We start from the raw sequence: 22629 nt of genomic DNA, 5'->3' as shown, positions 1-22629 counted from the left end.
AGAATTCTGTCCAATCTAGAGTTTATTGAACCTGCCCCCATGCGTTTAAAAAGTTTCGATGACCATATTTTTAGTTCCCACTTTTGATGGCCATATTTTTATTTTTAAATTTTATTTATAATTTGTTCTTTTTAAAAATAGTAATCTCTTCTGCCTGTTTTTTTTTTTTTCTTAATAAAAAATGTTTACTTTTCAGTTGATTGCAAAATACCTCAAGTAAAAGCCTTGACCCAATGTCCTCATCATGGACCCTTGTTGTCCTGTCTACAGCATGACTTGGGGATATCCACACTCTGTTGTCACTGCACTTCTGGAAGCCACAGGCAGGGTATGGGCACCAGAGAATAAAGGTCTATCAATCATGCCAATACTTTGGCAAAGGGGATACAGGGAATTATTCCTGGCCCCTAAAGCAGCTCACACATTTTGATAATATGGTTTTTCTTTTACTCTCCTTTATTTTAAGAAGTGTGCCTGGGAGTGCCTGGGTGGCTCAGTCAGTAGAGCGTCGGACTCTTGGTTTTGGCACAGGTCATGATCTCATGGTTTTGTGAGTTCAAGCCCCGCATGGGCCTCTGGGTGGCAGCGCGGAGCCTGCTTGGGATTCTCTCTTTCCCTCTCTCTCTGCCCCTCCCCCATTTGCAGTCTCTCTCTCTCTCTCTCTCTCTCAAAATAAATGAATTAAAAAAAAAATGTGTGCCTGGACCACATAGATTGCTCTAAAAACTCCAATCCATAAATCTATGTTTACTAAGTTATTAAATCTCAAACTGCTCTCCATTGATTTTATCTATAGGTATCAAGTTTACCAGAAGCTAAACCATTTTGTTTAAATTCCTACTTTACCTGTCAATTAACTGAAAGGTCATAAATCATTTGTTAAGCAAATGAAGCATATCTACTGAAGTTATTTTGTCAGATTACTTAATGGCAAGAATGTTATTGGAAGTACCTCTACAAAATACAAAAGGATTATATCACTTTATTATATCTATTTATTATTTATATCTATTTATATTTCTATTTAACTATTTATGACTTCTAAAACTACCAATTGCCTCCAAATTAATCTTATATTCTTTTCAAATAAATGATGAGATTGTGAGAGCCATAGCTTTGGTGATAGTTTGAAGCAAATTTAAGTTCTGTAGCTCATCTGGACCAAGTAATTTGTTGTTTCCTGAAGCCCTCCTATTAATTTATATTCGGGGTTTTATGGTCCTGGCCTATTCTTCACTTGTTGTACACCTGAATTGCATTTTCCTTCTGTTCTTGGTTGAGTTCATTCTCTGGAAGTGTAAACTCATCACAAAACCTTCCCAGGCACTGACCAAGAGGAAAGGTAACTGCAGCAGACAGTATTTGAGCTCTACCTAAATCCCTTGAGATGCCTTTTACCTTTTCTGTGACTCTCTCGCCATAGGCACTGAGAGAGGCAAGTGCTTGGGAGTTTCTGCCAATGACCAAGGGGCATGAGAGTGTGACAGCCCAGCCCCCCTGCCTCAGGGTGGGAGAACCTCTTAGCTGCAATTTATATGGGAATAGGCGGAGACAGAGACTCAGCCTGAAACCGCACCCTTGTCTTGTGGCTTCTTGTTTCCTGTCCTGCTCCCTCGACTCCCTTCTGGGGTCTCCTTGGAGGAAGTCCTGTCCAAATCACTTGCTTATGATTGGGTGATGGGTGATATCCATTTCTGTTCATATTTAGAACATCCATATTGTAAAGAGAAGGGGAAATATTTTCAGGTTTTCTTGCCCGTGAAAAAAAAACTCAACCAAGTGAAATTTGGCACAACTGGGCTGGCCATGATGTTTTGAGATTGTCCTTTGATTGCCTCGGAGCCGGTCTATGCAGGGCTGGGCACCACATGGGGTGATAGTGGCACCACCCCCAAGGGAGATTTAGCCATGTGGTGGATGGGGGAGGTGGTGGGTATTTTGTGGGGTTTCTGAGCCAGACATAGAGGCGTCCTTTGCTTGGGCACTTTCTCCGGTTTCTTGTCTGGGGTGACCCGATCTGTTTTGTTGCATAATTTTTTTGTCCTTTTAAAAATGGCTGTTATTCTTACATTATCTCTCCGAGGATCTTAAACATACCAGTTGTGAAGTCGATATGTGATTGTTCTAAGTGTTTGCATTTTGTGGAGAGTGAACTCATCCTTTCGCGGTTGATTTTGTTGGCCAGTCTGCTTAGAGTTAGCTTTTCCCCATGTGGTTGGGTTTCCTTTCCTTTGGGCTCACACTGAGTGGGGTTTTGTTTTCTCTCTCTGCACTCACTTCTCCCTGTCCTGCAGCTTCGTGGCTGTCCCCATCTGGCCAAATGGAACCTCAGAAGCAGGCTTCACATCTCATGCTTATATCAGAGCCGTTGCATTTGCAGGAGTTGGTCCCACATGATCAGCTTTCTCACGGCTTTTCCAGAACTGCTGTTACTGGTGCAAGCTGCTGCCTGGGGCAGCAATGGTCGTAGTTTGTTTTTGACCCTCTTTCATATGAGGGTGTCTGCCCAAGCCCTGTCGTATGTGGCAGACACCCGTATGTAGTTGAATTTCCAGTCTTTATAGTTTTGATCTGGAGTCAACAAGGTCATGGCCTCAGTGCCTTCTTAAAATTTAGTTTGCCTTCTGTTTTGGTTCCCTGAGAAATTTCTTTTCTCTTTGAAAGGGACTTTGTCTTAATTTTTTCTTAAAAAGTCAATGAAAAATGTTAAATTGCTTTTTTTTAGAGCAAAGGGGATAGTTTAAAGAATGAACCCTTGACTGCAAATCCAGCTTTGAGCTTTTTAAGAACAGGATCTGTGTTCTCTCTTGATTGCTAAATGTACAGAGTTAGCATCATATCTTGTAATAGCCCACAATAAAATACTTACTGAATAAATAATTCATCTTCGAATTATTGAGTGGTTGGGTAGTTTTCAAACTTAATCTTTAGCACTGGGAATTTTTTTCTCAAGTAAAGTCTTATCTTACATACAAGTCCCAAATATACAAACATATAGAAGTGACATTTTATTAATATGTGTTATTTTATTAGGTTCACATTTATGACATTTACTTATTTTAAAGTCAATTATTGAGTTCAGGGAGACTTAGGAAAAATGAACATTTTGAAAATTCCTACAGAGGAGAAAACCTGTCATTTTAACCTCACCTTCCAAGTTTTTTCTTTCTTTCCTTCTTTTTCATTTCTCTTCTACTTTCTTCTTTCCTTCCTTTTCCCTTTTCTATTCTCTCCAATGTCGTACAATGGACGGATGCACGTCCTTCCTGCGAACCCGGAGTGGCGCTCTCTCTCACGCATAATTCACCTCCTCCTAATCCTCCATCCTGTCCCTCCTTTCTCCCTTTCCTCCCTCTTTCTCCCTATCCTTCTTCCTTCCTTCCTTCCTTCCTTCCTTCCTTCCTTCCTTCCTTCCTTCCTTCCTTCCTTCCCAGTTTAGTTCCATTTGTTTTTCCATTATCCCCCAAGCATGTGGTACGGTCTATTAATCAGCCACTGTTTGAAAATCTCTGGGGTAGAATGGTCACTTGCAACCGCAGTTTGGCGACTTGTTTTCTAGGTCACACTGTCAGTGTCAGAAGTAGAGTCAGACCTGGTTTTCTGGTCTCATTCCCTCATGGAAATATTTTCTCTTACTATGGTGTTATTCTGAAAAGAGACTAAAGCAGCATTATGGTGGTGGTGGGGTGGGGGTGGTTCACCACCTCTTTCTGTCTCACACAAACAGCTAAGCCACAGGCAAGTAAAGCCTCATGCCCATTTTTTCCCATGCCTTTACATTCTCGATCTCCTCCAAGACCATCTTGCTTGGTATAAACAACAGGAATGAGCGGTTGCCGTCCTCAGATGGTAGCCTAGCTGTGTCAGTGGAGGATGACTCCTAAAACAGACCTTGAACAGACTTTGTGGTTAATGACCAATGACAGGGTCATGATGGCCAGACTTTCTTAATGTTTCTGCTGCTTCCTGAACAGAATCTGGATGTAAATGTCCAGGGGAAGGAGATGTGAAGCTCTTCTTTCCACAGGCTTTAGCTTCAGGGCAGCAACCAAGGCACCTGTGATGGGCTGGTAACTGTGTAACAACTGGCTCCTGAAAGCAAAAGCCCTGATTGGTGGCATTTATCCGTTTCTATGGTGCACATTCTCCCACACGGCCAATTTCAGGCTAACAACAATTTAACACCTGGTTTGCAAGCAGTTTTGTCAAACTGGTACAAGCTGGCTCTAATACATCCCTGGCCCAGAGACACAGGGACAAAGGGTGCCTGGGCCAACTTCTCAGGGATCGTGTTTCATGTGGTGCTTCAGATCAATGTGCCAGCCTCCTGCCTTTCTATCAAACTCTGTTCTAGGATGCTTATGCATCCCAGTATCCTCAACCTTTGTCCCCTGCTGCTCCTCTGGCTCTTAGTCTTAGCTGGTGTGATTGTCATCATTGGGTCAGTTGTATTTACTTAAAGGCTTATGGTGGCAGATGTCTAGATAGTCCTCGCAGCTGATGCTTGAATCTGGTTCTGTCTGCAAAGAAGGAAAGAGAGAAATGACTAATTGCGAAGGGAAACCTTGTCTTTATTCAAGAACTATTAAGGAAATGGTGAGAATAAATGAACTAAAGCCTGCCACTTGGATTACCCATGCTTATGTCCTCTGGCTGAGTAACATGGCGGAAGGAAGAGGGAGGGCAAGGATTAATGATGTCTTGTTACTTTGTAAAGATGCTGTCCAAGCTCAGCAATAGAGAGAAAGTTTGACTAAATAGGTGAGTAACACTGCCTTGGGAAAATGTTGCACTTCAGCAGTTTCTTTTCTGGTTTTTAAAATTTTATTTTTATAGAGAAAAGCCGCCACAGAAATCCAGCTGTTTTGGTCATTGCACGATGGAGCCTCAAGTAGAGGCAATGACTCAAAAGGAGACAATTCAGGAAGGAAAGCAAATGATGGCTCACATATAATCAGGCAATAAGTCCTGAAATGCATTCAGCTTTTGCCAGTGCAGGTCGGTTCAGGGTAAAGTCTTCAAGCGAGGAAAGTATATTTGATTGTTGGCAATAAGGACCCAAGAAACCCCTAATGACACCTGGGTTCCTAAATTTTTGTGCTGACTTTAAAACCGATACACGGCATATATCCATTAAAATTTTGAAAGGATACAAGAGAGAGCTATACTGTAAATCCTGTAAGATAACAATGGACAAATTAGGTCATAACATTTCCTACATGGCCTCCACTTTGGAAATGAAGAAACAGACAGATGATTATTTTTATTATCTTTTTTCATTTCATTGTTCTCATTTCCAGATGCTATCAGCAAAATCATAAAATACTAAGATCTCAGTGTTGTGAAGGAAAAGGGAGAGGAAAAGGAATGAAAAGGGAAATAAATGATTATTTATTGAGTAACTCCTACGTTCCAGGAACTGTATGAGGCCACTTTACAAATTAAATCCTCACACTTCTGTGAAGGAGATGTGGAACACTGTACTATCTGTTCAAAATATTTATTGGTTCCCCTCCTCCCCCCATGCTGGTCTCTGCAAGGGCCATCCAGGACCTTTCCAAGGGAAGGGTCTTAGTAATTGGTTCTCTCATTGAAGTCAGGCTTGATCCTATGACTTGCTTTGACCAATGGAACTTGAGCGTAAATGAAGGGTGCCTTCTCTCTACAAAAGCTTTGCAAGGCACTGGTGTTTCTACCCTCACTTTTTTCCACCTGCTCTAAGAATAACAGGTCTCAGATAAGGGCTCTCTCTCAGCCTAGATCCCAGAATGAAGGAGACCTGGGGAGCAGAGCCACAGCTGATCTGCAGCCAACATGAGCATGAATGAGAACTAAACCTTTGCTGCTATAAGTCCCTTGGATTTGTGGGTTTGTTATGGTAGCAAAATGTACTAAAACATAGCAAAACATTGACCAATACAAAAATTGGTACCAGAAAAGGGGTGCTGTGTAACAATAAAAGCAACAATGGAATCTAAAATATGTGGCAATGCTAAAACCCTTGGTAAAACTTTTTTGTGCCTACAACAGCTTGTGTTGCTAGAGGTCATCAAGAGGATGTGACCACGGGTGACCCGGGAGCTGGTTCCTGGCAATTGGGGGCTCCTCACCCCCTCCCCATCCTTGGAATGTTCATTATTCTCACCATGCCCATGGTGGGAGCCCTTTCAAGAACATGGTTGGAGAGAATAAGTCCTTGTTGAGACTAACTGGGTGATACATGTGAGTGAACTCAGGTGAGGCCTGTATATAAACTTTATTCAAAAAGAAATTTTAATGTTTATTCATTTTTGAGAGACAGAGCACAAATGGGGAGGGGCAGAGAGAGGGAGACACAGAATCTGAAGCAGGCTCCAGGATCCGAGCTGTCAGCACAGAGCCGGATGTGGGACTTGAACCCACAAACCATGAGATCATGACCTGAGTTGAAGTCGGACACTTAACTGACTGAGCCACCTATGTGCCCCCCTATATAAACTTGAAGATTGTGACAGCAGAGCATAATTCTACTTCTCCTCCAGTTGCTCAGGACAAGCCTTGTAAGTAAGTTCTTTTGCTCCTTAAACCTGCCACTTACCCATCTGAAGCAGCCTGCTTGTTTCCTTGCATGCTCTGTATATGGGAGCCACTTTGCAAACCAACAGCTTCGAAAGTAGATAACGAATCTAATGGACTCATGGCTTTAGGAGAAACTGGGAAAATAGAATGTGAGTTGGCTGCTATTGGAAATGTGCCGAAGCAATGAAGTCACCTCAGAAAAGAACTGGCCAATCTGCAAGCAGAATTGAAAGGGAATATAGAATCTAGAAATTCCGGGATGCTCATGGTTGAAAGATGTGTTCGGCTCTCATTTAGAACCCATTTATAAAGTTGAGATGTGCTTTGGCATGTCTCAAAAAGACTTATAGGTGCCACTTACATGTGTTGCCAATCAAAGAAATAAATAGCTATGTTTTTGAGAAAGTCTGATTGCCAAAAAAAAGATACCAACATGGATTAAAGAGACTGAGACTGCTGAAGACTTAAGTGGCCTTAGGACACTTAATCTTCTATAAGAAGAAATAGGTCCTCAGTCCAGAAGAGGGGCATATTCTCCAGTGCCATCTTCAGAGGTGGACAAGAAGGGCAATCAAAAAGGGGGGATTTTCAAGAGAGCATAGTCATAAAGAACAATGGATTCCCAATCTTAGGTTAAAGGGGTTTTTATTTTTTTATTAAAAAATTTTTAAAAAAAATACTTATTTTTGAGAGAGAGACAGAGACAGAGCATGAATGGGGGGACAGAGAGAGAGGGAGACACAGAATCTGAAGCAGGCTCCAGGCTCTGAGCTTCAGCACAGAGCCCGACGTAGGGTTCGAACTCATGAACCAGGAGATCATGACCTGAGCTGAAGTCGGACACTTAACTGACTGAGCCACCCAGGTGCCCCGAGGTTAAAGGGATTTTTAAACGTCTGACCCGTAGGGTTTCAGAATTTTTTGGACCAGTAACTGATGTGTGTCTCTCCTTTCTCTTTCCACATGGAAGTATTTGTTTGGTTATCTGGTCCCTCTTGACCCATTCATTATATGCTGTGTGTGTGTGTGTGTGTATGTGTGTGTGTGGTGGTGCAGATAACTTGTCTCTAGTTTATAGCTCTCCACATCAAGGGGAGCCACAGATAGACTGGGTGCAGAAGCGTTTCGAAAGATATTTTGGGTCTAAAGCCATGATTAAATAAGCCTTTGGGAGATATTTCCCCTTGGGGTATGGAGGAGTGTATTTTTCATGCAAAAAGGAGAAAAGTGAACATTTGTGATCAAGAGAGCAGATCATGATCATAGTCTCTGCTGTTCTCCTTTCAGACCATTGTATCAGAGCCCTTTCTTTGTACTCTTCTATTCGTTTATATCAGGCTTGGCCACATAACTTTGCACTGGCCGATGGAACATGACTGGAAGTGGGGTATGCTACTCGGTAGCAGAAACGTCTAGAACCATTGCCAGCACTGTGCTTTTCTTTATGCCAGATAACAACATGTCCCTATTAGGGGTCTGGAACTCAGAAGGAGGAAATGTGGAGAAATGCCACAGCCAGCCCACAGCCAAAATGTACCATAGGTAATAAACTTTTATTGACGTAAGCCATGGAGATTTAGGGGTTGTTTATTTCCACAATATGACCTAATGAAAGCTGACAGACAAAGAAAATGAGACTCATATATGTGACGGTTTTAATGGCCAAGAGCAGTGTAAGAAAGCATTGCCATAACTTTGGCGTTCATTCCATTTGTTTCGTATTTAACATCTTGAGAGCCATGCATACTATTCTATCTCAACAGTCTCCATTTGTATGAATATTAGAAAAGCCAAACAGGTTTTCACTTATTTGCATTTTAATTTTGGGAACCTACTTTCTTTGTGGACCATCCACGTCAACTCCCCATTTTCTATTACTTGTCTTTTTTAAGTGAATTGTAAGAGTTTTAAAAAACTTATCAAAGACATCTTTTCTTAACTGTAGACATTGCAAATACCTTTTCCCAGTTTGTTTCTAAATATTGTATCTGATGATATACAGAAATTTCAACATTTCACGTAGCCAAAATGCATGTACCCAGTAGTCCCAGTAAGTATTTATTTAATGAATCAATGAATCAATAAATAGCTTATTTCTTTGCTTTTATGTATTTAAAATGCTCCCTCATGTTGAGGTGAGAAACTATTCACCTAAATTTTTCTCTCATTTTATGTAATGTTTTGCTTCAATCTCTCTTTTTTTTTAATGTTTATTTATTTTTGTGAGAGACAGAGTGTGAGCGGGGGAGGGGCAGAGAGAGAGGGAGACACAGAATCCAAAGCAGGCTCCAGGCTCTGAGCTGTCAGCACAGAGCCGGAAGCAGGGCTTGAACCCACAAATCGGGAGATCATGACCTGAGCTGAAGTCAGATGCTTAACCGACTGAGGCACCCAGTTTTGCTTCAGTCTCTTGATCAGGGGTTCCAGCTCCAGTTGTATGTTGGCATGAATAGTATTTTGGCGGGGGGGGGGGTGGTGGCTCAGTTGGTTAAGTGTTTGACTTCGGCTCAGGTCATGGTCTCGCGGTTTGTGGGTTTGAGTCCCGAGTGGGGCTCTGGGCTGATGGCTCAGAACCTGGAGCCTGCCTCAGATTCCACGTCTCCCTCTTTCTCTGCTCCTCCCCTGCTTGTGCTCTCTCAAAAATAAATAAACATTAAGAAAATTTTTAAAATATTTGGGGAATTAAAAATATTTTTTTTGTTTACATTTATTTTTGAGAGGGGGGAAGGGGCGGATAGAGAGGGGGCAGAGGATGTGAAGTGGGCTCTGTGCTGACAGCAGAGAGCCCGATACGGGGCTTGAACTTGAGAACCATGAGAGGAAAACCTAAGTCAAAGTCAGATGCTTAACTGACTGAGCCAGCCAGGTATCCCTGGGGAACCTTTTAAAAGCACAACTTTCATACTCTCAGAGGGTATGACTTAAGATTCTGTTTTCACACAGCCTCCCTTTCTTTTTCCCCAGGGTGTTCTGATACAGTTAGTCTGCAGTTTGGAGAGCTCTATTAAACTCATTTTAGTTTTGATACAGTCCAATTTACCTACTTTTTTTTGTTATTGCTTGTGCCTTTGGTGTATTATCACAGAAACTTTAGCCGAAATGAAGATTAGGAAAATTTACTTTAATTTTTTCTTCTAAAGGTTCTGCAGTTTTATCTCTTTTATTTAGGTCTATGATCCTTTTTTCAGTTGATTGGTGTGAGCTAAGAGTCCAAGTTCATTCTTCTGCATATGGATATTCAATGATCCCGACATTATTTTTGGAAAATACCATTCCCCCTGCCCTTGAATTGTCTTGGCATGCTTGTCAAAAAGCAGTTGACTATAAATGTGAGGGGTTATTTCTAGAATCTCAATTCTATTCCATTGATCTGTGTACCTATACTTATGCCAATATCACATAGCTTGATTGGTGTAGTAAACTGTATAATTGGGAAGTGTGGATTCTTCACCTTTGTTCTTTTTTAAGATTATTTTGGCTCTTCTGGGTCCATATGGATTTCCTTATGAATTTTAGCATCAGCTTTTCATTTGATGCAAAAACCACCCTTTTAACATCTTCTCCTACCACCCCCATCACAGTGTTCTCTTTTTCCACAGCCACAGGTACTACCTGACAGGTTTTTATTAACATAAATTGTTTCTGGAGCAGATGGTGAGATTTTCGGTGTAATTAGAATAGCTTTGAATTCTATAGTGTTATGGAAAACCTAAAGACGTAATCTCTTTGGGGGCACCTGAGTGGCTCAGTTGGTTGAGTGTCTGATGGGCTCAGGTCATGATCATGTGGTTCATGAGTTCAAGCCCCACATCGGGCTGACTGCTGTCAGCACAGAGCCCACTTCGGGTCTTCTGCCCTCCTGTCTCTCTGCCCCTTCCCTGCATACACACTCTCTTTCTCAAAAATGAATAAACATTAAAAAAAAAGACTTAATTTCTCAGATCTCAATTCTCCCTATGCAACAAAGACGTGGGAACAGATCAGTAAACCCAGATGCCTGTGTGTGACTTGACTAGTCAGAGCTTTACCACTTGTCCTGTTTACTCAATTCAGCAATGATTACTGGCTATGCTCTTTCCCTCTTTTTTCCCCACTTTCCTTCTCCCTGCATGTGTGCCAAAGTCTCCCAGATGAGCTGTTTTCTCAGGTTCCTTAGGCTTTTTGAGGACCGTGATTCAATGAAGAGGTCAGCATTCTGAGCAAACCCCCTTTCTCAAGAATTGAAAGTCACTTCCAACTACTGGGCCTACTCAGTTTGTTCTAGTGTTATGTTGCTTATAGGTCTGCTGTGTTTGCTTCTATGGAAATGTTCACTAAGTCTTGTGTTTGTGCCTCACGGACTTTAGTTTCCTCATGCATCATGAGGAGAGCAAGTGTTAAGGGATAATATTTTATTTTCCCAACATTGCATGCTAGTTTGCATTATTAATACTAGGTTGGCTCTGAATCGCCATAGCAGGGTTAAATGTAAATGGAATTTACCAGCTCTGAGAAGGGAAGGGAAGTAGGCTCTAAGCATACCTTTTTAGTCTGTTGGTGGGTAAAAGGGCTCTGTACCCCAGAGCCTGGCCTCTAACCACCCTGTAGAATTCCTCTAGCTGTGGACCTCTTGTCTAATTTTTACTTCTCCATCTGTGAGAGCAGAGTGGTAGCAGTGCCTGGTATCTAAGAGGAGCTTAATAAATATTCATTGGATGAATAAATGGATAATTAATTCTGTGATTGAATCTTTCATTACGCCAAGTATCAAGCCATGCACATTTTACTTAATTCTCACTATAACTGTGTAAATTCTTAATCCATTGACTGACATTAATACTTGTCATCTGGACAACACTACCACATTCCTTATATTCTTTGAATCTCATACTATCCTGTGATAGACACAATTGGTTTTATCCCTATTTTACAGATACAGGATATAGAGACACAGAAGATGTTTAATGCTTTAAATCAGTATTTCTCCAGTTTAAATGATGCACAAACCATCCGAGATTCTTATTAAAAGAGAGATTCCCTTGGGGCGCCTGGGTGGCTCAGTGGGTTAGGCAACCGACTTCGGCTCAGGTCATGATCTCGTGGTTTGTGGGTTTGAGCCCCGCCTTGGGTTCTGTGCTGACAGCTCGGAGCCTGGAGCCTGCTTCGGATTCTGTGTCTCCCCCTCTCTTTACCCTTCCCCTGCTCACGCTCTGTGTCTCTCTGTCTCTCAAAAATAAATAAACATTAAAAAAAAAAGAGAGAGAGATTCCGATTCTGTAGAAGACCTGGGTGGGCCCGAGAGTAGTAGTTCTCAGGAGTTTACAGGGGATGCTGTTGCTGTGCTTCTCGCAAGACTTTAAATAGATTTTTTCTTTGCTTTTGTGAAGATGAAGGGTTAAAAAAATAAACAAGGCAAACAAACATTGTCCCCTCCTCCACCCCCTCCCCCCAAATAGACCCTAAAGACTAAGAAACCTAAAAGCAAAGTATATTCACGAACACCACGCAAATGAAATCCTAAAGATAAAGGTTGATAAATCAGCCATTCTTTGAGACTACAGTGTACTAGAGCCTACAAGATCCTGCGACTAATAAAGCTGGAGGATTCTCATTCTTCTGATTTTAACACTTGCTGCAAAGCTATTTTTAAAATCTAAAACCAAAGCTACAAATAGGAGTGAGAAGACCCCTGTGATTGTCTCTAGAAAAGGTCGATTTTGACCAATATAAGGCATATTAGTTCCATAATATGCCTTGATATTTCCTTATAAAAAGGAACTTGAAAGTTCTGTAAAGAGTGAAAATTGTTCACGTATTACACATGGAAACAGAAAACTAACGACATTCTTAGGAAATCTTGATCATTTTCACCAGCTAAGAAAGTAAGCGTGTCCCAAAGCATGAAGATAAAGGTTTGCTATTTATGGCTGTGCTCTTGATCAGTTACTGGGGCTTGATCAGTTCTATGTGGGACTCAGCAGACATTCATCATTACTACTGCTACCTCTCATACCCAGGGTTCTTCATCTGGCCAGACCAGATAATTTCCTATCTGTGTGCTAAAGACCTCACCATTTTCCATGGCCTTTGCTCTTGAAACATGTAGATGCTTTGGAAAGTTAAGAGCAGAAGGCAATAAGGAGATGAGAGGAGCTGATATCCCAGCCCTGGGCTGGCGGAGTGTAGCAGAAAGCAGAACACTAAGTGATGGCCATTGAACTATTAGGCTTTGCTTACTGTGCAAAGATTTTAAAGCTAAAGGTCGTTGGTGTCCTTTTTGCCTCATGTTTTATGGCTAGTAGGCACCAGTGTTCCAGATCATAGGTATGTCCCTCAGTTAAGTAAAATGGGGGACACTTTAAAGGTAACAGGATTGAAAGCTATGGAAGAATTATTGGCTCAGAGAATTCAGAGTGAGGAGAATTTTTAGAAATCAAACTTGAATTTCTAGTTCAAGATGGCATATGAATCCCATGAATGAATTTGCCCTGAGTCCTGAATTCCATCACATGACTAATAGAATATAGGGAATCATCAAAAGGTGCTGCCCATTTGCCAGAATGTTGGCGAATTTTCGCATGGTAAAATGTAGCCAAGACCACACTGAGTAGTGTCTGATTAACTTGTGAGATGTTGCATCAAAAATAAAGTATGTTTGAGAATTAATGGATGGGGTTTCTGACAGAAGCTTTCTAATGTTGGGAAAGATGAGAACGGAGGGGCTAGAGGTACAGGTAGCATGGGGTGCACTTGGAGACAGTTTTCAACTCCACTTGAAAACCCTAAGGCAAACTTGCACCAGCAGAGATACTTGAGATGGGGGGGTGGGGTTGGTGCTTACTCTCAGTGAGCTCCACTGAGTTCTCTCGAACACTTGGCTCAGCTGGGTTTCTCTGGGAATTGGACACCACAAGAATGGCTAAATTTCCCACCACTATACGGTCCACTAATTTTCAACAATGCAGGAAAGAATATCCAATGGGAACAAGACACTGTCTTCAACAAATGGTGTTGGGAAAACTGGATGGCGACAGGCCAGAAGAATGAAAGTGGACCACTGCTTACACCGTGCATGAACGTGAATTCAAAATGGACGAGAGACCTAAATGTAAGATAGGAAACCGCCAACATCCTGGAGAAGAACACAGGCAGTAACCTCTCTGACCTCGGCTGCAGCAATTTCTTGCTAGATACATTGTCGAAGCCAAGGGAAACAAAAGCAAACATGAACTATTGGGACCTCATCAAGATAAAGAGCTTCTGCCCAACAAAGGAAACATCAACAAAACTAAAAGGCAGCCTATGGAAAGGGAGAAGATATTTGCAAATGACACATCTGATAAAGGGTTAGATTCTGTAAAGAACTTATCAAACAACACCTCAAAAACAAATAACTCAGTTAAGAAATGGGCAAAAGATGTAAATAGACACTTTTTCAAAGAAGACATCCAGATGCCTAACAGACACATGAAAAAATGCTCAGCATCACTCATCATCAGGGAAATACAAATCAAAACCATGATGATACCACCTCACACCTGTCAGAATGGCTAAAATTAACAATACAAGAAACAACAAGCAGCGAGGATGCAGAGAAAATCCCTCTTGTGCTGTTGGTGGTAACGCAAACCAGCGCAGCCACACTGGAGAACGGTATGGAGGTTCCTCAAGAAACTATAAATAGAACTACCCTACAATCCAGCAATTGCATTGTTATGTATTTACCCCAAGGATACAAAAATACAGATTCAAAGGGGTACATGCACCCCAATGTTTATAACAGCATTATCAACAATAGCCAAACTATGGATAGAGCCCAAATGTCCATCAATAGATAAATGGATAGGGGTGCCTGGGTGGCTCAGTCGGTTGAGCTACCGACTTTGGCTCAGGTCATGATCTCACGGTTTGTGAGTTCGAGCCTCGCGTTGGTCTCTGTGCTGACAGCTCAGAGCCTGGAGCCTGCTTCTGATTCTGTGTCTCCCTCTCTCTCTCTACCCCTTCCCCACTCATGCTCTGTCTCTCCTGTCTCAGAAATAAATAAACATAAAAAAATTTTTTTAAATAGATAAATGGATAAAGAAGATGTGGTCTCCCTCCCTCCCTCCCTCCCTCCCTCTCTCTCTCTCTCTCTCTCTCTATATATATATATATATATATGACTATATATACATACATATATATGACTATTACTCAGCCATCAAAAAGAATGAAGTCTTGCCATTTGCAATGACCTGGTTGGAGCTAGAATGTATTATGCTAAGCAAAATATATCAGTCAGAGAAAGGCAAATACCATATGATTTCACTCATATGTGGCATTTAAGAAACAAAACAGATGAACATATGGGAAGGGACAGGGGGAAAGAGAAGAGAGGGAAATAAACCACAAGAAGACTCTTAATGATACAGAGCAAACTATGGGTCGACAGAGGGAGGTGGGAAGGAGACGGGCTAGGTGGGTGATGGGTATTAAGGAGGGCACTTTTTGGGATGAGCACTGGGTGTTGTATGTAAGTGACGCATCACTAAATTTTGCCCCTGAAACCAGTATTGCACTGTATGTCAACTAGCTAAAACTTAAATGAAGAAATAGCTAATTGTCAGAGAGGCCATTGTCCAAGTTAGAGAAGGACCACACTGATCTTTGGATTGCAATGATAAACAAGGAGGAGGAACCCTTCTGCACAAAGATGAAGCAAAATGTCCCTTGGCTGCCTATTTTGGATGCTAGTTCCCTTCTTCCCAAGGAAAACCAGACTTCTCATCTGCCAAAGCAAAATTACACTTGAGTAGCCAAGTGGAGATGTCAGAGGGGCAGCTGACTATGTGAATCCAGACCTTAGAGAGATCAGGGCTGGAGTCAGCAGTACATGGGTGGTAACTGAGACCATGCTGTGGATGAAGTCACTTGGAGAGAGATTAGACTCTGCAAAGGGAGGGCTCAGAACTGACCCCAGAGGAACTCCGGCATTGAGAAGTGTCACTCTGAGGATGGGATAAAGACAGAACTACAAAGCGCTGTGAGGATAGGCTCCAGGGCGGGAGGAGAGAATCAGGATTGTGGAATGTTTTGGATGCCCACACATGAGTGTTTTAAGAAAAGAGTGGTCATTTGTGTTAAATGCCACTGGAAAGTCAAATCAGAAGGAACTGAAAAATATTCTTTGTATTTCATAGCATCTATGGATATGTGAAATAAAGAATTGGGTCATCTGAAGAGACAGTGTGTGTGTGTGTGTATGTGTGTGTGTGTGTGTGAGAAAGATGGTAGCAAGGAGTGGGGAGGATGGTTGGAGTAGTTAGAGTTCTCCTAGAAAGGAGCCAGGAGTGCGTGTGTATGGGGAGAGGCAGAGAGAGACAAAGATAGGGAGACAGAAGTCCAAAATCTATTGGGCACGCTGGCAGATTAGAGATGTAGGGAAGAGTTGATGTTTCAGGAGGTAAAGGAGTCAAGGAGAAAGAAAGTCGATGAATTTTCCATTCTCTGAGCACTTAGCTCCCCAGGTCTCCTCCTAAATCCTACGGAGGCACCAGCATTTAGGGATTGTAGAGGGCTCTCTTAGTGGTGTGGTTTGGACAAAGTTGTAACCCTTGGTTCTGCAACTGCCAAGTTACAAGTTAATTCCTGTGGAGGAAAGTTTCAGAATTGTCTTTTTTTTTTTCAGATGGAAAACAATAAAGGTTTTTAAAGGACAGATAAAGGTTGATGGGGGCCAATTTTCTTTTCTTTTCCTATTGAGTCTTGTGATATTTTGACAGAAGTAGGAAGGAAAAAAAGATTGAAGGAAGGCTGTTGACATTCCCTTCTGTTTCTGTAAAATTCACTGATCTCAATGCTATAGTGCCATGGTGACCGGTCAGCGTTCCTTGCAGGACTCACCATACAATATGTCCACTTCGTCTTGGAACAGAGCTTCCTACTCAAAGGAGAGACTATATCATGATTGGCATAGAAACATCATATTAAAGTTGCATATTTTTTTCATTCTGCAAGTATCTTAAACCTCAGAAGAAATATAAATGATATACATATACATGTACAGTTTTCTTCCTATTTCTTTTTTCTTTTAATGTTTATTTGTAAGACAGAGAGAGACAGAGCATGAACAGGGGAGGGGCAGAGAGAGAGGCAGACACAGAATCCAAAGCAGGCTCCAGGCTCTGAGCTGTCAGCACAGAGTCTGACGTGGGGCTCGAACTCACAAACTGTGAGATCATGACCTGAGCCGAAGTCGGATGCTTAACCGCCTGAGCCACCCAGGCTCCCCTTTCTTACTATTTCTAAGCAAACATCAATGTATTAGTGCCTAAATTGTTTTATAATTGACTAATTTATTATGCTTTTGATGGTGAAAATCTTAGTTGTGGCCTACTAGATACAGACCAAAATGGGAAAGCAACTGTTTTTCTGTCTGAGTCTCAGTTTGTCCATTTGTAAAAGGAGGAAGGCACTATGTTCACTTCTTCAAGGGCCAGGCCGCACAGGAAAGCGATAAAGTGTGGGAATTGTTTTCAGGGAAGGCACCAGGCTCTTATACTCATGCTATGGTTTGAATGTTTGTTTGCCTCTGAAATTCATATGTTGAAACCTAACCCCTAAGTGATGGTTAATACCAAAGGTGAGGCTTTGGGGAGGTGAATAGGTCAGGTCATGAGGGTGGAGACCTCCCAAATGGCATTAGTGACCTCTTAAAACGCCCTTGCCCCTTCCACCAGGTGACGTACAGTGAGAAGATGGCTGCCTATTGGGTAGGTTCTCACCAGACATCAAATGTGTTGGTGCCTTGTTCTTAGAATTTCCAGCCTCCCAGGACTGTAAGGAACAAATTCCCATTGTTTAGAAGCCACCAGTCCGTGCTATTTTGTTCCAGCAGCCTTAATGGATTAAGACGCCTTGCGAGTGACAGTGGTCAGCAGAGAGAGCTTTCAAGTGTTTGGCAAATCTGGGAGCCACAGTTGTGCCCAGGGCGGAGTGGCGACTCTGTGTGGTTATGACATGGACCCTGGGTCCAGAGTTCCCACAGTGGAGGAGGGCAGGATGACGAGCGAGGGTGACCCTGCACGTGGGTCATGGAGCCTAGCCTCTGTCCGGGGCAGCTAGCCGTGGTGCCCAGTAAGGAGGAAAAGGAGGAGGCTGGGCCCGCCCTCCCGACTCTGTTCCCCACTTTGCACTTCGAAAACAGAAAGCTTATTTTCAGAATTTCTCAGCATCTTTTCTTAAACCGTTGGCTGCAGTACATTTTTGTTTGCATTTGAGGGCTGTGCACTGCTGTTTTCTTGTGTTCATTCCTCTGCTAAAATAAATTATGTCTTTCACAATATTTACTTAAGTAAACACTCATCAGAGTTAGCATTAAAACGTGGATAGAACAAACAAGAGGAACAAGAAACCCTTGGGGTAATTTCGAGGCCGGGTGCTGAGCCCCTTGTCAATGGAATGTTGATGGGTGTGCCTGATGTTGCCGGGGTCTTCTTAGATTGAGGCCCCATCCAGAGGGACACACATGTGCTCATTTCCTTCTCCCTTCTCTGGTTTCCGCCATGCACCGTGGTGCACCGCACCGGAGAAGTGGATTTCTTGGCCCATGGTGTGCCCAAGTCTCTGCACCATGACCTCCGCAAACATACCTTCTCTTGTGCTTTCGTTTAAACAGTTCCAATCTTAATATAGCCAGCAGAAATGCTTCAAAGTGTGTGATATGGAGGCAGAACTGTCCCCTAATTTTGAATTCTGGAGCAGGTGCTTTAGTTTTCAGGCGGGCATGGTTCTAGCACTCAGCTGGAGGTGCAGAGGGAGTTGGCACCAAACCATATCTTTAGGTCTCATGGGCCTTTGTGGGCTCATCTCTCATTACAGTTTTGTGGTTATTTCACTACTTGTGTGTCTCCCCCAAAGCACCTGAGGTCTTGCATGCAGAGACCCAGGCATGTGCATATCTGACACTTTAGTATCAATTAATCCAAACACATATGGCACTTGTAGGCTGACCACTACAAAACCCACTTTTTATTCCATTCATTTCCTCTTTCTCTCTCTTTTTTTTCAGTTTCATTGATTTTTGCTGCTTATTATTTTCTTCTTTCTGTTTGCTTTGGGTTTATTTCTTTCTCTTTTTTTCTAGGTTTTTAAGGTGGAACTTCACTGACTTGAAACTTTCCTCTTTTTTTTTTTTAAATGCATTTAAGAGCTATGACTTTTCCTTCTTAGCACGGCTATGGCTATGTCGCACAAATTTTCATACGCTGTATTTTCACTTCCATTCAGTTCAATGTATTTAAAAAATTTTTTTAACCTTTACTTATTTTTGAGAGAGAGAGAGAGAGAGAGAGAGAGAGAGAGAGAGTACGAGAGGGGCAGGAACAGAGAGAGAGGGAGACACAAAATCTGAAGCAGGCTTCAGGCTCCCAGCTGTCAGCACAAAGCCCGACGCGGGGCTCGAACTCACGAACCTTGAGATTACGACCTGAGCTGAAGTCAGATGCTTAACCGACTGAGGCACCCAGGTGCCCCAGTTAAATGTATTTTTTTTAAATTTCCCTTTGACCCATGGAGTCTTTAGAAATATGTTGTGTAATTTCCAAAGTATCTAGCGATTTTCCTGTTTTCATTCAAATACTGACTTCTGATTTAAAAAAAAAATTAATGTTTATTTATTTTTAAGGGGCAGGCAGAGAAAGAGAGAGAGAGGGAGACACAGAATCTGAAACAGGCTCCAGGCTCTGAGCTGTCAGTGCAGAGTCCACCACAGGGCTTGAACTCACGGACCGCGAGATCATGACCTGAGCTGAAGTCCAACGCGTAACCAACTGAGCCATCCCGTGACTTCTGATTTAATTCCACTGTGGTTGGAGAACACACTCCGTGTGATTTCCATTCTTTTACATTTGCTTTTGGTTTGTTTTGTGGCCCAGGATACGGTCTATCTTGCTATGCGTTTTGTGGGCACTTGAAAATAATGTACATTCTGTGATTGTGTGGTAGTGTGTTGTGTAAACGTTGACTGGATCGTGTTGGTTGATGGTGTTGTTGACTTCCTTGTCCTTGGGACATTTTTGTTCAGGTGTTCTACCAACTGATGCAAAAGGTGTGTTGATGTCTCCAACCGTAATGCTGGATTTGTCTATTCTCCCTTTGTTATATCAGCGTTTACTTTATATACTGTGTGCTGATGTTTGGTGAATGCACATTAAAGCTTCCTATATCTTCTTGATGGATTGATCCTATTATCATTGCATAACGTTCCTCTTTTTCCCTGTTGATTTTCTTTGTCTTGAAACTTACTTTATCTGATATTGGTATAACTATACCGGGTTTCCTTGAATCAATGCTTACATAATATTCTTTTCCCATACTTTTACTTTCAACATGCCTGTATCATGATATCTGAAGTGATCTTTTTGCAGACAGCATAGAGTTGGTCATATATTATTTAAAGTTTATTTATTTATTTTGAGTGCACACAAGTAGGGGAGGGGCAGAGAGAGAAAGAGAGAGAACCCCAAGCAGGTTCTATGCTGTCAGCACAGAGCCCAATGTGGGGCTCGAACTCACAAACCATAAGATCATGACCTGAGCTGAAATCAAGAGTTGGACACTTCACCGACTGAGCCACCCATGTGCCCCAGAGTTGGTCATATTTTTTAATCCATTCTCCCAATCATTAAATGGGAGATAGATAAATAATGACATGAAAATGTTCAGAATACACTATTATATTAGAACAGCAAATGAAGAACTATATTTAGAATGATTCCATTCAAAATATTTGAAATGGTGCATACAGGTCTTACTTGACCTACAATGGGGTTATGTCCTGATAAACCCAGTGTAAGTTGGAAATACTGTAAGTCAAAAGCACTTAATACACTTAACCTACAAAACAGCACAGCCCTCAGCTCAGCGTATCTCAAGTGTGCTCAGAACACAATATGTTAGTCAACAGTTGGGCAAAATCATCTAACAAAAGGCTATTTTATAATAAAGCGTGGCATTTCTGGTAATTTATTGAATGCTGTATTGAAAGTGAAGAGCAGAATGGTTGTGAGGGTGTGGGTTTTTTGCCCTTGTGATCTCATGGCTGGCTGGGAGCTGTGGCTCACTGTTCCTACCCAGCAAAACAAGAGAGGATTGTGCCCTGTATTGCTAGCTTGGGAAAAGATCAAAACTGAAGCTTCAAAGCACAGTTTCTACTGAATGCATATTGCTTTCACACCAATCATACAGTCAAAAACAAATCTTAATTTGAACCATTATCAGTCAGAATCTTAGCTCCATTTGAATCTAGCTGTATAAACTTCAGCCAATTACTTAATGTATTTATACTTCAGTTGTCTTATCTATGAGATGGGGATAATGATAAAATTTACTTCATGAGGTTTTTGTGAGAAATTAGTGATCAGTATTCAGAATACTGTCTGGCACAGAGTCATGGTTCTTGAGATCAAGCTTGAAGTCAGCACTGTTAGCATGGAGTCTGATTGGGATTCTCTCTCTCTCTCTCTCTCTCTCTCTCTCTCCCTCTCTCCCTCTCTCCCTCTCTCTCCCCCTCTTCTTTGCCCCTCCTCTGCTCTCTCTCTCTCTCTCAAAAATAAATATTAAAAAAGTATAAATATTATATTTACATAATAAAATAGTAATTTATGAAGTAAATATAACATACGTTGCACAAATGACACAGACATGCTTCTATTATTATTGTAATATTTGGGTATTTCTGATTCAAACAACTATAATTATCTTACACCTTTTTAGCTTTTTCTGTATTTTGAATACCAAGAAGTCAGATTATTGGTCCCACTATAAGACTTTAAAAAAAGCTGTGGAAAATAAATTCAAAATGGATGGAAGACCTAAATGTGAGACAGGAAATCATCAAAATCCTACAGGAGAAAACAGGCAGCAACCCCTTTGACCTCGGCCATACCAACTTCTTTCTTGACATGTCTCTGGAGGCAAGGGAAATAAAAGCAAAAATGAGCTATTGGGACCTCATCAAGATAAAAAGCTTCTGCACAGCAAAGGAAACAATCAACAAAACTAAAAGGCAACTGATGGAATGGGAGAAGATATTTGCAAATGACATATCAGATAAAGGATTAGAATCAAAAATCTATAAAGAACTTACTAAACTCAATACCCAAAAAAACAAATAATCCAGTGAAGAAATGGGCAGAAGACATGAATAGACACTTCTCCAAAGAGGACATCCAGAGGGCAAACAGACACATGAAAAGATGCTCAGCATCACTCATCGTCAGGGGAATACAAATCAAAACCACAATGAGATACCACCTCACACTGGGCAGAGTGGCTAAAATTAACAACTCAGGCAACAACAGATGTTGGCGAGGATGTGGAGAAAGAGGATCTCTTTTGCACTGCTGGTGGGAATGCAAACTAGTGCAACCACTCTGGAAAACAGTGTGGAGGTTCCTCGAAACTACCCTATGACCCAGCAATTACACTGCTAGAAGTTTATCCAAAGGATACAGGAGTGCTGATTCGAAGGGGCACATGCACCCCAATGTTTATAGCAGCACTATCAACAATAGCCAAATTATGGAAAGAGCTCAAATGCCCATCAACTGACAAATGGATATATATATATATATATATATATATATATACACACACACACACACACATACATACATACATACATACACACACAATGGAATACTACTTAGTTATGAAAAAGAATGAAATCTTGCCATTTGCAACAACGTGGATGAAACTGGAGGGTATTATGCTAAGTGAAATAAGTTAGAGAAAGACAGATATCACATGATTTCACTCATATGTGGAATTTGAGAAACTTAACAGATAATCATAGGGGAAGGGAAGGAAAACGAAGATAAAAACTGAGAGGTAGGCAAACCATAAGAGACTCAAATACAGAGAACAAATTGAGGGTTGATGGGAATGGGCAAAATGGGTGATGGCCATTAAGGAGGGCAATCTTTGGGATGAGCAGTGGGTCTTATATGTAAGTGATGAATGACTGGATTCTATTTTCAAAGTCAAGACCACACTGTATTGTATGTTAACTAACGAGAATAAAAATGAAAAGAAAAAAAGAGCTGTGGACTT

The sequence above is a fragment of the Lynx canadensis genome, chromosome D2 (assembly GCF_007474595.2).
Source record: "Lynx canadensis isolate LIC74 chromosome D2, mLynCan4.pri.v2, whole genome shotgun sequence".
Taxonomy (NCBI): domain Eukaryota; kingdom Metazoa; phylum Chordata; class Mammalia; order Carnivora; family Felidae; genus Lynx; species Lynx canadensis.
This window is presented reverse-complemented; position numbering follows the sequence as displayed.